The sequence below is a fragment of the Moschus berezovskii genome, chromosome 4, assembly GCF_049115385.1.
Source record: "Moschus berezovskii isolate FMDL1 chromosome 4, NW_MosBer_1.0, whole genome shotgun sequence".
Classification (NCBI taxonomy): domain Eukaryota; kingdom Metazoa; phylum Chordata; class Mammalia; order Artiodactyla; family Moschidae; genus Moschus; species Moschus berezovskii.
The window spans coordinates 14641478-14658840 of record NC_142463.1 but is presented as its reverse complement, the minus strand read 5'-3'; the positions used below and the strand labels follow the sequence as shown (position 1 = coordinate 14658840).

The window sequence follows — 17363 nt, the reverse complement described above, 5'->3', positions numbered from 1 at the left end:
TTATTTGTAAAATAGGACCAACAGCATAAAATGCAAAGGGCTGGAGAAAGAATACGTAAGGAAATGTGTGGAATTGCTTGACTGGCTCAGTCCTGAAACATGGCTAGGATTCCATAAACATTAACTAAATTGTCTTCTTACTTACATCGGTCATCAAAATCCATAGGCTCTATTTTGTGTATCATAAATAGATGCCCCTTGTCTTCATCCTGATTTATAAAAATTCAGCCATCATGACTTTGCCTAGATTACTGCAATAACCTCTTCATTGCTGCTGCTGCTGCTAAGTCACGTCAGTTGTGTCTGACTCTGTGTGACCCCATAGACAGCAGCCCACCACACTCCCGTCCCTGGGATTCTCTAGGCAAAAATACTGGAGTGGGTTGCCATTTCCTTCTCCAGTGCATGAAAGTGAAAAGTGAACGTGAAGGCGCTCAGTCGTGTCTGACTCTTCGTGACTGCATGGACTGTAGCCCACCAGGCTCCTCTGTCCGTGGGACTTTCCAGGCAAGAGTACTGGAGTGGGGTGCCACTGCCTTCTCCGAACCTCTTCACTAGTGTCCTCTAATTTCAGTAACACACCCTCTAATCCATTCTCCTTATTACTACAGTGACTCAGAGTAAAGTCCAAACAAGGGTTTCCACAATCTGGCCCTGTTTTATTTCCCACCACTCCGCCAGTTTTATCTCCTGCCACACCTTTCCTCAACATTCCACAGCAACCCAAACTACTGGCATTTTCCAGAAAGAGTTATGCTTTCTCTCACTTCTAAGACTTTTCAATGCTATCCACTCTGCTTGGTTGCTTTCCCTTCCCAACCTGTTCCTTATCTCATAACTCCTACTGCCTTTTTCAGATTCAGCTACGGTTTCACCTCTTCTCGGAAGTTTTTACCACTTTGGTATATTTTCCCTTCTCAATCTGCCCCTAGAGTTCCTACCGTCCATTAAATCTCAGCCAAGGTATCATCTCACCAAGAAGCATTTCCAGTATGTCTCCCACAATATTTCATTGTGTACTTATTTCTACCATACATTTCACACACAGCTTTAAAATCATTTAATAGTCAACAAGCAATTAGTCACCCTACAGAAGAGACCCATGTCTTGCCTTTGTAATTCCAGTACTATAAATGTGGTAGGCACTATAAACACAACAGGTTAATACAGGTCCTTGAAAAAAGTGATAATAATAAGGGCCTTTACCCTCTCTCCCCTCAACACAAGTCTGGCTGTCTCCTCTCTGTGTCAAGTCTGAGGGTAAGTGTGGGGTGTTTTTCCCCCTTTCTTAAAAAAAATTTCTCCCCCTAATTGTAGAATCTAACAAACACTGTCTTTCAAATAAACACGGCCTTCTTGGGCACAAATTACACTGATATGGAGGTTGTCAAATCAAATTCCTTAAGGAAGATAACCTTGTTAAATGATATAATATCAATTAAAAACAAAATTCCCCGACTTCCCTGACAGTCCAGTGGTTGCTGCTGCTGCTGCTAAGTCACTTCAGTCGTGTCCGACTCTGTGTGACCCCATAGACAGAAGCCCACCAGGCTCCCCCGTCCCTGGGACTCTCCAGGCAAGAACACTGGAGTGGGTTGCCATTTCCTTCTCCAATGTGTGAAAGTGAAAAGTGAAAGTGAAGTCGCTCAGTCGTGTCTGACCCTTAGCGACCCCACGGACTACAGCCTACCAGGCTCCTCCAGGCAAGAGTACTGGAGTGGCTTGCCATTGCCTTCTCCGTCCAGTGGTTAGGACTCCACAATCCCAATGCAAGGGGCCAGGTTCAGTCCTTGGTCGGGGAACTAAGACCCCGCATGCCCCAAGGTGTAGCCAACAAAACAAACAAAAAGTTTATAAAGAAAAAAACAAAAAACAAAACTCCCTTATAGTTGTGCTTTACATCTTCAAACTACTGCTTCTTTTGTCTAGTAATTCTATGATATATGTTACAAAGATACTGATCCCCATCTTAGAGGAAAGAAACTGACAGAGGTTAAAGTGGGGAGAACACAAATTCTCAAGATCTTCCAACCACTCCACATGGCTTTCAAGCGCTTAAGGGACTAACAGGTTCATCACAGCATCCAGCCCCAGCTGTTTGCTGAGCACAGCACTGTGGCTTCAAGGTCTCTTTATGGTATCCTGAGTCACATTATTAGCACTCTTCAATTTCTCTGCTCTCAATTTCCTCCATGGAGGCCAAGATTTTTTTCACCTTCAGTACAGATGACACATATTGGAAGGTAAATATTTAAAATAAGATTTTTCCCAATACAGAATTGCCAAAGCAGAGAACTACAGCTATGCCTAATCTTGTTCCCTGCCATTTTTGGTTGCCAACAGCCAAGAACTGTATGTAAGTTTCCATAAACGAATATACAAATTCCCAACTATTTAAGCGTTCATCATAAAAGCCTCAGAAGGCGAGGCAGTCTTAGTAAAACTAGGATTCAGGAGACCAAGGTTTGAGTCCCAACTCTGTCATGTATTAAGCTGTGGAACTTCAGGACAGTCATTTAATGGATCATCACCTAGCCCACCTGGGGTTTCCCAGGTGGTGCTAGTGGTAAAGAACAAGCCTGCCTATGCAAGAGACCTAAGAGATAGGGATTCAATCCCTGGGTTGAAGGAAATGGCAACCCACTCCAGTATACTTGCCTGGAGAATCCCATGGACAGAGGAACCTGGCAGGCTACAGTCCAGGGGGTCACACGGAGTCGAACATGACTGAAGTGACTTAGCATGCATGCACCTAGCACACAGAGATGTAAGGATCAAAGGAGTTGGTTTTATAGATAAGTAGCTCAGCTGATAGTAAAGAATATGCCTGCAATGTAGGAGACCCCAGTTTGATTCCCAGGTGGGGAAGATCCCCTGGAGAAGGGATAGGCTACCCACTTCAGTATTCATGGGATTCCCTGGTGGCTCAAACTGTAAAGAATCCACCTGCAATGCAGGAGACCTGGGTTTGATCCCTGAGTTAGGAAGACCCCCGGGAGGAGGGCATGGGAACCTACTCTAGTATTCTTGCCTGGAGAATCCCCATGGACAGAGAAGTCAGGTGGGTTACAGTCACAAAGAGTCAGACACAACTGAGCGACTAAGCACAGTCTCTCTGGGAACCTTAAAATGCAGTTCAAATGTAAAATGTTATCACTGCCTACCAGGTACTAGAATATAGGCTCCAGAAGCATGGGAAATTTCTTCATTCTCCCTGTCCCTGTTCCCCTAACTGCTCCCCCCACCAAATTTCCAGCATCTAGAAAACCTGGCACATAGAAGATGCTCATAATGTGAAAGTGCTTAGCATTGTCATAGCTACTGAAGAAATGGCAGACCCACAGTCTCTGCCATCTAGAAGCTTTCATTCTTATTGAGAAGGACAACACAAATGCCAATGAAATAAATACTGAAGGCTGTATTTTTTAAAGTTCTGTTAAGAGATTAACTAATTTCATTTGGATTGGGAAAAGTTAAAGTATCAGCCAATACACTGGAGCTTTTTCTTTGTAAGATGTTGTACGGTCCTAAATTACAGAGTATAAATGACTATATGCTTGGAGTTCAGAAGAAATCAATGAGGACTAGAGTTAGTCTCAGGGGTTTCAGGAGAGTAGTGGGGCAGAAAAAGTAAAAGAAAAAAGAGAAGACATTCTACAGCAATCAAAAGCAAATAGAGACCAAGGAGGCACAGTACAGAGTGTGAGAAGATAGTCTACATAGTATTATGGGAAATAAGCAAGGTGGGCTAAGTTATGGAGGGCACTGAGGGCCAGGCAGAATTTGAATTTGGTGTTGTGATAAATGTGAAGCCTTTCAAGGATTTTGAATGAAGGAATAATACAATGAAAGCAAAATTTTTAAAAATACTGAAAATCAGTTTTGAGGGGGGAAAGGACGATACTAGGGTCTAGGTTAGGTTGAAAGCTGTTCAACTAGCTGCAAAATAAAAGTGCTACTGCAAAAAAACATTTTTGATATTGCAAAGAAAAAGAAAAATCACTTTTAGGCCACTAAGTGACCAGCACCTGAATTAACAGTAAAATAGCTTTTCTGCTGTGAGGCAGTCTCGCAGGAGTGACAAAGCTGTCTTTCACCGAATCCTGGCTCTCAGGATCAGGAAGGAGTCTAGAAAGCATAATCAGATGCAAGAACAAATCTTTCAACATCCTCAGCAATTAGTCAGGTAGCCTCTGTTCAAACGCCCTCAGTGTGGAGAACCCAAGGCTTCTGGAGGCAGCCTATTCCATTCACACAGCTCAAAGTATTTAAAAGTTCTTCCTTATATGGAGGCAAAACCAGTCTCCCTGCAACTTCCACCCACTGATCTTGGTTCTGCCCTCTGAGGTCACACAAAACAAGTGAGCATTAAACACAGAACAAGTATTAACTGTCTGGTACTGTTGAGTATAGTAGCACTCAGAGAAGGGAGTCAAAGATGACTCCAGAGTGGCAAATCCCGGGAAGTAAGAGAATGATGATGCTATAGGCAAAAACAAGTTTCTGGCATGTTCTAGCTAAGGCAAGAACATGAGGTCAATCTTGGATACACAGTTTGAACAGAAGATGAAGTTTCCAAGTAGGAATATCCAATAAATAGTTAGAAATAAGCCTGGGGAAGGATCAAGGCTGGAGATCAATGTTTACAAGTCATCAGCAAGGAAACATCATTAAGTAATGAGAATGCATAGGCTTTTGGAGGGATATTATGCAGAACGAAAAAAAACAAGGAGCTTGATTCTCCAGCAATTTCTTTTGTGGTTTGAAACCAAGTGAAATCAGAAATGGTCAGTGAGTCCTGCCAAAGCTGCTTCATATTCTCCTCATTCTAACAATTCAAACAACCCAATTCCTTCTACCTGTCATTCAGAAGTAAATGGAACCAGGTTACTCCTGCTTTCTTGCCTCTTTTCACTAGGCAATTAAGGCAGTGGAATGAATTTCTACTTACAAAAAGCTGCTATGATCAAAATGTTTTCTATTTTGTCTGGTAGTTGTTCCTGTAGGTCATACCCTTAAGTAGAATTGAAAATAAAGCAACTATACAAGTCACCCTGTATATTCTTGTAGCCCACCTGATCTGCTTCAAAATGCTTCTCTTGGCCTTTACTTTGGAATTCTGTTCCCAAGATGTTATCCTAAGGAAGTAATACTAATATGGGAAAAGTGATAGGCATGAAGATGTTCACTGCAGTGTTAGCTTAGACTTCTAATTACAGGGAAATAGCTACATGCACTGTAGAAAAAGTCTTGAACACAAAATTTAAAATCTTTGTCAAGTTAGAGTGATGGATTTTTGGACAATTTTCCCTTCTGTTTTCCAAACTTTTTTTTTTTTAAAAAAGAAAACATAGTTATATAATTTCTTTTAAACAAAAGACAACAAAACAGTTCCACTTGGATATCTCTTCTAAGCTACCACTAAACCATAAGGCACTAGTTTAGTTCTAATCCTAACAATATAGAAATTCTCATCACTAGGCTCTAATATGTTACAGAGCAAAACCTACACATGCTAACAGGATACTTGCAAGTTGGCTTGTAACCCAGAAACCAAAGAACAGACAGCACTTTGCCCCAGTAAAGATGCTATCTAAATCTAACCCAAATCAGGAGCCACTGTTCTTCCCCAAGCATTTGGTTTCTCTGATGAAACCAATGACATTTAGTGCCCGAGTCACTGCCACCTGAGGTTTAGATTAAAACAGAAAGAAAGGTCTGTCTTCTAGGGAGGGAAAGAATTCTGCCCAATATCAGCACTTGTCTCCTGTTCCCTCAATAAACATGTCCTCTATCTAAAGCTCCAGGAGTGAGTAAAGTTAGTAACAGTGTACAAGCTGAAGTCAGACTTACAAACTAGCTGTTTCAATGCTTTGGGACAATGAGATAACTTTGTGTGGTCATGGGTTACCTTCTCTCTTACATTCAATGAACATTCATTCATATTATGAAGACTAACAACATAAAAGCATTCAGTAGGTATCTTTTACATTATATAAAGAAAAACCACATTGGTTGATTTCAACTGGTAGTTGCTTTAAACAGGACAGCATTTCCCACTCTCATGCATAAAGATAGATTCAAGGATGTCATTTGTCCCTAGCCACAATTCAGCTACAGCTACAGATATGAAAAGATCTGTTACTGTACCTCTATAATTAACTTAAGTACAGGAATTTTTTTTTTTAAGTACAGGAATTTTAATAACCCCTGGAGGGAAAACAACAACAACAACAAAAAAAGCTCACTCTTTCCATTAAACATTTCAACTATGTTTTGCAGTGGAATGGAAAAATGTGACACAACAGGTCTGGTAATATAAGGCAAACAAAGCTGCATTGTAGCTGAGGAGTATTTTTAGAGCTTTGATAGTTTTTATTATGTTTACGTGATGGTATATCAAGAACAAATAGTTTCATGGTGAATGCTAGAGCTGCATTAACTTTATGGTCATGAAACTACAGTCGACCCTTGAACTACTTAGAGGTATGAGCACAGGCCCTCTGTGCGGCAGGAACTCCTCGAATAACTTTATAGCCAGCCCTCCATATCCAACGGGGTAAGTGAACTCTTGAAAATCCATGTTGTATGAGGATCAACTATATAACAATTTTATCAGTCAAAATAAATGTTGAGTAAGAACATCATAAACTGCATACAATTTAAACTAAATGATAGGGACTTTCCTGGTGGATAAGAATCCAGAAGATAATACAGAGGATAAGAATCCACCTTCCAATACAGGGGACACTGGCTCGATCCCTGGTCCAGGAGGATTCCACATGCCTCAGAGCAACTAAGCCCATTCAACACAACTACTGAGTCTGAGCTCTAGAGCCCGCAACTACTGAGTCTGAGTACTGCAACTGCTGAAGCCCATGCACTAGAGCCCATGCGCTGCAACAAGAGAAGCCACTTCAATGAGAAGCCCATGCACTGCAACCAAGAGGAACCCCCCGTCGCCGCAACCAGAGAAAGCCTGTGCGCACCAACGAAGATCCAGCACAACCAAAAAGTAAAATGAGAATCCCTGTTTGCTCAAGAAAGCTGTCTAAGTGCAGGCAAAGAAAACAGGAATTAAAAAAAAAAAAAGAAAACAGGAATTTATATACCTCCAATATAGGAGAAATATAAATCGGCTGACTTGCGCTGTCAACTAATACAAATCTCATTTCTAGTAAGTGCCTAAACAATGGCTTTCTTCATTAAGATCACATTCTCTGAGGGGAAAAAACCACAAAACAGCCAGTCCTTCAAAGCCCACCAGAAATTCCTTGAATAAACAACGATTCTTGACACTTCAATGAAACCCATGATCCATTTCTTGCAAAGTACCCTGCACTTATCATGTGCCATACACTGTGTTAATCACGGCAATGGAGCCTGCCCTCAGAGAACTGAAGATAAGACACCACACAATCAGAGCTAAGATATTTTCTCATGCACTATTCTCCATCCGGAGACATCTGGCAATATCCGAAGACATTTTTGGTTATCACAGTTGAAGGACTCCCCAAGCATCTTATAGGTAGAGGCCAGGGATACTGCTGAAATCCTACAATGCACAGCACAGCCCTGCAAAATGAAGAATTATTTGGCCCAAAATGTGAATTATGCTGAGGTTGAGAAACTCTGTTCTAATGTAATCATGAGCAAAAGGTAAGTGTAAAAAGTACAAATAAAATGCTAATAGTCGGGAACTCTCTAAATCAGAATGTCAATCTGTACCACCCAGTGAAAACTAAATTAAGGGTCTGACTCTGGAGAACTCTGTAAATTGGACCAAAGAGTTTAGACTTGATTCTCTGAGAAAATGAAGCCAGTGAAGGGGTAACAAGATGAAAATTGTTCTTTTCAAAAAAGCAGTCTGGTTTGGTTGAAAAGCTTAAGTATCGATATGAAAGCCAGCTTAATAGAAAATAAAGAAACTGATGAGGGTAAGGCAAAGAAATAATCAGTAGGATTGCCTAAGATATGGCTTGAGGATCCTCAGATTTCAAATCTCAGGATTAAATTTCAAACCAGAGGGTTCAACTTCCAATGACACTGCATTTGCTTAAGTAAAATGCATCTTTGATTCACCACGCCTCACAGAAAACTGAAAGAAGGAAGTCACTTTTTAAAGGCTCAGTTCCTAGTTGAAAAAATAACTGCAACTAAACAAAGGTATGTATAAGGAAGAAAAGGGATGAAAAAAAGGCTTCAATCTTTCAGGCTGGAAACATTTTACAAACAGCTAACCTCTGCGAATCAAAAATACACACACTGAAGCTCTGCAATACTACCACTTTTGATTTGCATGACAGGTTGTACTTGACAAAGTACTTTCACTGCTACCATTTTATTTAAACTCCTCCAAAACACCTGACTGATGAAGTATTTCTGGAGAAGGGGGAAGAAAATTCCACTGAAATTTCTTTATACTGAACAGCAGTAACTCAAACAATAAGCAAAATGGCAACCATAGAATAAATCCAAATGCATTCAAACAAGGCATCAAAAGCCCCTGACAACCTGGCAGCACCTACCTTTTCTTTCTGGTCTTATCTTCCCCTACAAACCCGAGGCCCCAGTACTTCACTCAACAATATAAACCCTTTCCTGCCTCCACATCTTTGTTCGTGCCATTTCTTCTAGCCGGGATACCTTATTAGACATCTTTGCCTAGATGTGCTGCAAACACCTCAAACTAAACACATCCAATATTTATTTTCTTTCCATGTCACCTCTCCAGTTAACCTTCCTCATAGAGTACCTATCTTGGTAAAGAGTACTACCACTTCCCTAAACCAGAAAAATCAGACAATTGTCCTAGGCTCCTTCTAGTTTTTCATTTCCATAAATAATCAGCCTTCAAATCTATGGATTCCATCTTTTTCATATTGCTCAAATTCGATCCCTCCACTTCTTTCCATTCTCACTGTCTTAGTTCAAGCCATTGTTCAACCTTCTGAACACCCATCTACTTCCCCATTAAAGTCCTTCCCCTCCCCCCCACAGACAAATTATTAATAAAACATCAATCTGACCACATCATTTTCCTACGTAAGAGCATTCAAAGCCTCCCCACAGCTTTCAGGGTAAGCTCCAAATTCCTTAGCAGGGTTGACAAGGGCCTTCATATTTGATCCCACCACTGCCCACTTCCTCCACTTCTGAGCTTTACTGGAATTCCAGGCATGGTCTTTCAACATCCAGTCTCCATTTCTTGCGTTGGACTCTCTGGCTGGAAATTCCTTTTTCAGATTCACCATATGGCTAAATAAATCCTGCAAGACTTACTCTCTCCCACTTCCTCCCCAAAGCCTGGAAACCTGGCTCAGGTAGTCTTTCTCTCAGAGCCCTGTGCTCACACAACACTGTAAGCTACCCACGATTTACTTGTCTGCTTTCTCCTCCACTTCAAGAGAACTACTGTATTCTTGGTCACCAGGGCCAAGTGCCTCATTTCATATGTGCCTCACACATATTAAGAGCTCAGTAAATGACTAGTGAATGATTAATGTGCTGGGCTCCCCACCCCCGTTTTTCACTTGACCAGGGATCCCTATAAAGAGCTTCAACTGACACAGTTCTGATACTAACCTCTGCTTTAAGTTTCTCATTCTGTCTTTATCGAGCTCTTCGTTGTTTAAAACTCATCTTAAACCCTGCTTCTGCAGAAGCGATTTTCCTGAGCCCCTTGTGACATACTGCCATAGTACCCTGTTCTTTCCTAACACGCATCACATTTACAATATTAAATTCCCTGCGAACAATGTCAGATCCATGAGGGCAGGGTCTACCTTATTTTGTTTCTGCAACCCCTGGATATGGCAGAGTGCCTAACAAAGAATAAACATAATTTGTTACACTGACTTTAATCCTGTGAGGTGAGCATAGATCTTCACTTAAAAGATGAGAAAAATTAGGCTCAAACAAATTAAATAAAGCACCTATGGCTACCGATGGTTTACACTGGAGCCAGACCAAACGTGAGCCAACAGATTTCATGACCATAAGTATGAGATACCTTCAATAAAGTTTACTTGGGTTTTCAAGATAAGAACTACAGACTAAGAGAAAGGGGAGGCTCTCAGATTGCAAACACAAAGACCTGCTCTCTAAAAAAAAACAACAGAAAAACTCCCCAGGCATTCCAAACAGGCTGTATTTTTAAATAAAAGTGCCGCGCAGCGGGTAGCCTTTAAACCTGCAACTGCCTGAGAGACACCTACCGGAAGACCACCCCAAGGTACAGAAGGGTCCCTGGGAAATGAACGGGGGAAGGATCTGGGGCTGGTAAACTAAGAAACTGAGGTCTAGATTCTGATTCTTTCCCTGTTAGATTGTTTCCGATTGTTTCGCAGTAAGACCTTAGACAAGCCTCGTCTATTCGGGAATCAGTTTACCCATCCAAGCAACGGGGGCGAGACCAGGAATAGTGAAGACTCTAAGGTCTCGGAGGTTTCTTTCAGTCAGAGCTCCTTAGGAGGACTGACCTCCAGAACCTCTAAGTCCAGCGGAGGGAGGGCCTCCACAGGAGAGCCCGGCTCAGTTGGTCACCCCGGCCCCACCTCAAGAGACCGCGCCCAGGATCCGGGGTCCGCGTAAGGGCCCCACCGCGCCGGCCCCCTCAGGTGGGCTCACCGCACGCATCTAGGCCAGAAAGGCCGTTAATAACGCCAAAGGCCAATGGGCCAAGGAGGGGACCCCAGTCACTCCCCACCGCGCACACTCACCTCACACTTGTGTCTCACCTCGGGACTGCGATCAGCCGCTCTCCACTTCCGGCAAGAACCGCCCAGCAACCTTCGCGCGACCCACTTCCGGGCCCTCACTGGGCGCGGCACCCCCACCGGAAATGAAGGGCCGGCTTTAGCCGGCCCAGTGGAGGGACCCGGGAGGAAGTCTGGCCGCCCGGCTCGTGACTCCGCCCCTTATCCACCACGCCCAGGGAAAGAATTCCCCTCTAGCTTGGGGAAAGAGCCCCGCCCACGAGGAGGGCGCGATGGGGGCGTGTCTAAGGCTAGACCACGCCCTCAGCTAGTAGTAGACCAAGCTAAGCTCCGCCTCCCTTTGGGCGTGGCTACCTCGGTTTCCCGGTTTGTGACGTGGGGAGGCCATCGGTTTGGGCAGTGTTTCGGGAGGACCTGCCGAGGCTGGGTGTGGGGAGGGGTCGGCGTGGGCTCTCAGGCATAGCCCAGGGTTTCTGGGGGTGCCCGCCGCCGCCGCCCCGCTTGCTCTGGCCGGGGCTGGGAAGGTGGAAGCGCAACCCACTTCCTGTCAGTTCGGTACGCTCTGTGACCATAGATGGTCAGGTCTGGGGCCGCGCGGAAGCCTCCGCCCCGCGGTTTAGGAGTCCTTCTTCCCCGCACTCAGGGTGTGGTCCCCGAGAATAAGATGATCGAGAGGGGAAAAAAAGATGAGCAGAATTAGAAGAGATCTGCTTCACTCTGCTAAAACCTGGCTTCTGAGGCATCTTTGCAACGGGCTGGGCGTTCCCAGCCGGCTGCCACTCAGTCCGAGGGAGGTTCAGCACGGTGGCCGCTAAGCGCAAGGAAGATTTCGCTTCCGTGCTCCTTGGGCCTGGGGATCTGAGCTTTGTTCCCTCAAGGCTCGCGCTTTCCAACCAGTGATTATCCTCCCACAAAGATTTTATTTCCAGAAAAAAATTGGCAAGTTGCCACCCCTTTAGTTGAACGCCTCTGACAGCTCCAAGCTTCAAGTTCAATGCAAGCGTTATATGCCAGAGTCATTCATTCATCAAATACAATTCTTAAAATAACGACTACATTTACTGCGCGCTGAGTACATGCCAGGCCTCTGCTGAAACCTTCAAGCTCATTTTCACTTAATTCTAATAGGAACTCTCCGCGGTAGGTACCATTATGGCCTCCAATTTTCAAGCGAGGATGCTGAATTACTTACCAAGTTCACAAAGTGTCGGAATTTTAGAGGAAACACATCTATGTGACTAAACCCCAGAACGTAACCCCTGTGATAGACCATACTGGAATCATATGCTGCAATTTGGAGTTAGTGATGCCCCTGGAAGGAAAACATCCGGGGATCCAGTCATGGCTTAGGTGCTTTACCAGGGGTCAGAATTTGGTCAGGTTACCTAAGTTCTCTAAACCTGGGCCTCTTCTCAATTTTATGACTCCCGGAATATTTAAAAGAAAGTGATCACGTGACAAAATATGGAACAAAAATTGGAGTATATTTTAAATACATTTAACAAGAACAGTGTCTCACACATAAACTTCATTCAGGCATAATATCAAAAGTTGGAAAACTCAGCAGTGGTCACAGGTCTGGGAAAGGTCAGTTTTCATTCCAATCCCAAAGCAAGGCAACGCCAAACTACCACACAATTGCACTCATCTCATAGGGTAGCAAAGTATTGCTCAAAATTCTCCAAGCCAGGCTTCAACAGTCTGTGAGCTGTGAACTTTCAGATATTCAAGCTGGATTTAGAAAGGGTAGAGGAACCAGAGATCAAATTGCCAATGTGTGCTGGATCATCGAAAAAGCAAGAGATTTCTAGAAAAACATCTATTTCTGCTTTATTGACTATGCAAACGCCTTTGACTGTATGGATCACTACAAACTGTGGAAAATTCTTAAAGAGATGGGAATACCAGAATTCCTGACCTGCCTCTTAAGAAATCTGTATGCAGGTCAGGAAGCAGCAGTTAGAACTGGACATGGAACCACAGACTGGTTCCAAATAGGGAAAGGAGTACATCAAGGCTGTATATTGTCACCCTGCTTATTTAACTTATATGCAGAGTACATCATGAGGAATGCTGGGCTGGAAGAAGCACAGGGTGGAATCAGGATTGCTGGGAAAAATATCAATAACCTCGGATATGCAGATGACACCACCCTTATGGCAGAAAGTGAAGAAGAACTAAAGAGTATCTTGATGAAAGTGAAAGAGGAGAGTGAAAAAGCTGGCTTGAAACTCAACATTCAGAAAGCCAAGATCATGGAATCTGGTCCCATCACTTCATGGCAAATAGATGGGGAAACAGTAGAAACAGAGACAGACTTTATTTTGGGGGGGCTCCAAAATCACCACAGACGATGACTGCAGAAATTAAAATATGCTTGCTCCTTGGAAGAAAAGTTAAGACCAACCTAGACAGCATATTAAAAAGCAGAGATATTACTTTACCAACAAAGGTCCATCTGGCCAAAGCTTTGGTTTTTCCAGTAGTCATGTATGGATATGAGAGTTGGACTATAAAGAAAGCTGAGCACTGAAGAATTGATGCTTTTGAACTGTGGTGTTGGAGAAGACTCTTGAGAGTCCCTTGGACTGCAAGGAGATCCAACCAGTCCATCCTCAAGGAAATCAGTCCTAAATATTCATTGGAAGGACTGATGCTGAAGCTGAAACTCCCATACTTTGGCCACCTGATTCAAAGAACTGATTCATTTTTTTTTTTTTAGAACTGATTCATTTGAAAAGACCCTGATGCTGGGAATGATTGAAAGCAGGAGGAGAAGGGGACGGCAGAGAATGAGATGGTTGGATGGCATCACCGACTCAATGGACATGAGTTTGAGTAAACTCTGGAAGTTGGTGATGGACAGGGAGGCCTGGCATGCTGCAATACATGGGGTTGTAACGAGTCGAACATGACTGAGTGACTGAACTGAACATCAAAAGATTATATTTGAGTGCTTCGTGTGTGTGTGTGCACGCACGCGCATGGATGGATGCTAAGTTGCTTCAGACTCTGAGACCCTCTGGACTCTATCCTGCCAGGCTCCTCTGTCCATGGGATTCTCCAGGCAAGAATACTGGAGTGTGTTGCCACGCCCTTCTCCAGGGGATCTTCCTGACTCAGGGTTGGAACCCAGGTTTCCCACATTGCAGGCAGATTGTTTACCATGTGAGTCAACAGGGAAACCAGCCTGTGTGGGTAGCCCAGGGCAAGTAGCCTGCCTGGCCCTCATTGTAATCAGCTCTACATTTAGCCTTCTAAGTCTCTTTCTGGATTAGAGACAGGAAATGCTTAAACCATACATGCATCCTAAAGGAAGGGGGGAGAAAGGAGGAAACAGAAAGAAGAAGGAAGAAAATAAGGAACAAATCTTCCCCCAACTATAAATTGAGGATAGTAATTCATGTGGTTGTAATGAGACACAGAACCAATAACCTATGTAAAACCATTTGGTAAAGTGATTCTTTGTAAAGAGTGTACACGTGAGTACATCACCATGTCTGCCCTTCAGGAACTTCTAATCTTTTAAGGAGTCTGAACACAGGCACCTGTGACTCCAGTGCAAGACAGTTTAAGAATTTTTAAAAATCTGTGACTTTTATTTTTTTCGTTTATTTATACACTGAAAAAAAATATTGAATTCTGTGCTGAGCTCCACACTACTTTGTACCAGGCACAACTAGGAGTACAGCAGTAGACAAGTCAGACCCTGTCACTGCTCTTATGGACCTTTCACAATGTATTGTGGAAACCAGTATCACCACTGGGGGATATTATCAGAAGATGTGCTGACTACTGGTCCCAGCTTTTCCTCCTCACTGGTATAGTTCAGTGCCCAGTACTCAGTGCCTCATCTGTGCTGGACTCTCATCAAGCCCATGTTCAGTGAGCCCCTTGAATTCAGAATAATCTTTCCCTGGGCTGAGATAAATTCATTGCAGGGCAAGCATGAATAAACAGTAGGGGAGATGGGAATCTGTGCTGGGATGAGGTGAGAGTTTCCTGGAGGAGAGGGATAGGAGATAAGCCTGAAAAAAAGAGGCTAAGTAAGTTGTACCAGGCAGGAGATGTGAAACCCTAATGTGAAAGTGAGAAGGGAGCAGGTTAGATCACATTTTAGAAATACAACTCTATGGTGTAGAGCATGGGCTCGAGTGAGTGAAAAAAGAGGCAGGGAGACCTGTTAGAAAATAGCTATAAAGATGTCGTGAGGTCTGAATAAAGGCTTTAGCATGGGGATGCAGCAAAGAAGACAGTGCAGGAGACAGCATTTATATAAAGGGATTAGTGAAGAGGAGGCAAACAGGAGGAAAGAGGATGATTGGAATAGGAACCTTCAGACTAGATCTAGTTCCCCAGGGGTCTACTCCCATTGAATACTACTTTTCCTTTTTGGCAGAGAGCACAGTCTTAATTAAATAATTATTTGTGTGATTGTCTTTTAGTATCTTGTAAGTACCTTGAGGTTAGAGTCCTTGCTTCTCTGGCACAAAATTGATACTCAATAGATATTTATAGAGAATGTGACTAAATGAAAAGGGTGAGAAGGGTCAAGGTGGCTCTGAGACTTGGAGATGGGTGAATAGGAGGTGGGTGAATAGGAGGTGAGTGGAAGACTGGATTTGGGGGGTTTCAGCCTCAGATCTTCAAAATCTAGCCTGGGAAGAGAAAGGGAGAAAGGAGTGCAGTTATTTCTCAAGCAAGAATTGTCATCAGAGAGTTGATTGATTCTCACACATGCCCCCTCTTCATGTATTTTGCCACTTATTTTGCCTGGATTTCAGCAAAATTCTAAACCTGGAGGATTGCTTTGTCTCTGAGGGTGCCACACAAGATTCTTCCTTATCACTCAGAGTTTCAGACACAGAAGTCTGCTGGTTCATCTGGAGTGTTTCCCAGCCTGGCTCAGAGGAGTGTCTGCATCTGTGCTGCCTGGCCCAGAGCCTGTCTGTGTTTGGGCAGATCCTATATCCCCCTGCCAGAAGGGGCTGACAGACAACAATCTATGTGAGCCCATCTTTCTTCTCCTCCTAGGATAGAGTCCCTGAGTTAAGCTCTCAGGTCCAAACATTACAAGTTGGCAAAAGAGATGTTGGTGATATGATAATACAGTGGTTAAGATCTGGCTTTGGCGCCACTCTCATCTGAACCTGAACTACAACACTGCCACTTAATGTGTAATCTTGGTCAAGGTAGTTAACCTCAGGAAAAGATATTAAAATCCAGGAACTTCCCTGTTGGTCCAGTGGTTAAGACTTTGTGCTTCTACTTCAGGGGTTGTAGGTTTGGTCTCTGGTCAGGAATCTAAGATCCCACATGCTGCAGCCAAAAAAATTTTAAATATATTTGTATGTTAAAATTCATCTAAGATCCCACATGCTGCGGTCAAAAAATTTTAACCTATATGTTAAAATTCATCTCAAATTGTCGACATGACAATTAGAACAAATTTATAAAAACATTTGGCTCACTAAATATTCAATGAGTAGTAATAATTATTATTTGATTCTGAACGTCTATTGTCTCTGTCCCTGGTAAAGGTAACTAGGAGGCAAAATAAGATCTGAAGGGTCAACATTCTGGATGGTGCCATTAGAAGCACGGCCACTACTGGCCCATCATCAAAGAGCATCTACTTTTTTAAAATTTTTATTTGTTATTTTATTTTTGGCCACACTGGGTCTTCGTTGTTGCACACACGCTTTTCTCTCGTTGCCGTGTGCAGGCTTCTCATAGTGGTGACTTCTCGTTGCGTTGCGGAGCACAGAGCACGTGGGCTCAGTAGTTGTGGCTCACTGGCTTAGTTGCTCTGAGGCTTGTGGGATCTTCCCAGACCGGGGATTGAACTCATGTCCCCTGCATTGGCAGGTGGATTCTTAACCACTGGACCACCAGGAAAGTCCCAAGCATCTGCTTCTTTATATCACTAACTTTTTTTTTTTACTTCACCTTGTGGGATCTTAGTTCTCCAGTCAGGGAATGAGCTCAGCCATTGAAAGTCCCAAGTCCTAAACACTGGACCACCAGTAAATTTCTTTTATATCACTAACTTTTGATTCAAAGTCTGGGCCTGTGTGCCCTTGGCTGCAAGACTAGATAAGTCAGGAATATGAATGTTTTTGGCTGCAGATAAGAGAAAAATTGACTATAACATTTTTTTTAAAGTATGTTTTGCTTACAAGAATAATGTAGGTGGGCACTTTTACTGGCTCGCTAGTGTCCGAGCTGATATCTCTGTGATTCAGTTTGACTTACTTTTAAAGTTGCAAGTTCACTGCTGTAGCCCAAGCCATCACGTCATATGTAAGTAAAGAGAAAAGGGAAGTTGCAACTTCTGAGACTGGAAAGCTAGAATTTGCTAAAGAACTCCACAAAGCCTACTCTGCTTTCTATCTCAAAGCCAGAACCATCAGTCAACAAATATCTCAGCTTCCTTGTCCCTTAGAGGGACATTTTCAGGTGTGTGTTTCACAGTGTTTTTGAGGGTCCCCAGAAGGACTGAGCTCCAGCTGTCCACAGTAGGAACCCACTCATTAATGAACTTTTATTGGCTTTTCTCCTTTCCCCAAATCACTTGTCTCAGGGAACTCAAACTAAAGAGAATGGAATTGGCTGGGTCAGCTATACAAGGACAGTGAGCTCTGT

At 43.3% G+C, this 17363-nt stretch overlaps 1 protein-coding gene across 6 annotated transcripts in view; it reads right to left on the bottom strand.

Moving 5' to 3' along the window:
• CAP1 (cyclase associated actin cytoskeleton regulatory protein 1) overlaps window positions 1-10885 on the bottom strand; it is a 28613-nt gene extending 17728 nt beyond the window's left edge. Inside the window, exon 1 of one of the 6 annotated variants that reach the window (XM_055401820.2) lies at window positions 10740-10885. The gene's annotated coding sequence lies outside the window, so the exon portion shown is untranslated. Of the gene's footprint in view, window positions 1-10721 lie in introns of all 6 variants that reach the window. The other 5 variants (XM_055401817.2, XM_055401818.2, XM_055401814.2 and 2 more) reach the window with 5 other exon arrangements.
• Window positions 10886-17363: the final 6478 nt, after the last annotated feature.